The sequence below is a fragment of the Sinocyclocheilus grahami genome, unplaced genomic scaffold (assembly GCF_001515645.1).
Source record: "Sinocyclocheilus grahami isolate Dianchi unplaced genomic scaffold, SAMN03320097.WGS_v1.1 scaffold1555.1, whole genome shotgun sequence".
Lineage (NCBI taxonomy): Eukaryota > Metazoa > Chordata > Actinopteri > Cypriniformes > Cyprinidae > Sinocyclocheilus > Sinocyclocheilus grahami.
This window is the reverse complement of record NW_015506734.1, coordinates 140,114-140,414: the sequence shown is the minus strand read 5'-3', so window position 1 is coordinate 140,414 and position 301 is coordinate 140,114.

Genomic DNA, 301 nt, shown 5'->3' with positions numbered 1-301 from the left:
TGAGGTGGCTTTCGTGGATGACTCATGCTCCCATTGCGGGGGTATGACCATCTCGGAGTTGCGGACCGGACTCCTTTACCTGCAAAGGGGCGGAGTGCCCGTGCCACTGCCTAGATCTGGGGTTCCCTCTGGTGGCAGCCGAGGGTGTCCTTTTTCTGGCGGTGGCCGGACTGGTCTTATGGTCACGGTGAGGAATTCCCCTCCAGGGATGCCCAAGCACGCCGGCACTTCGAAACCAGCGGAGCTCTCAAAAAGAGCAGTCTGGACCCTCCCAGGGGGTAACACCTGTTTCTTCGAGGCT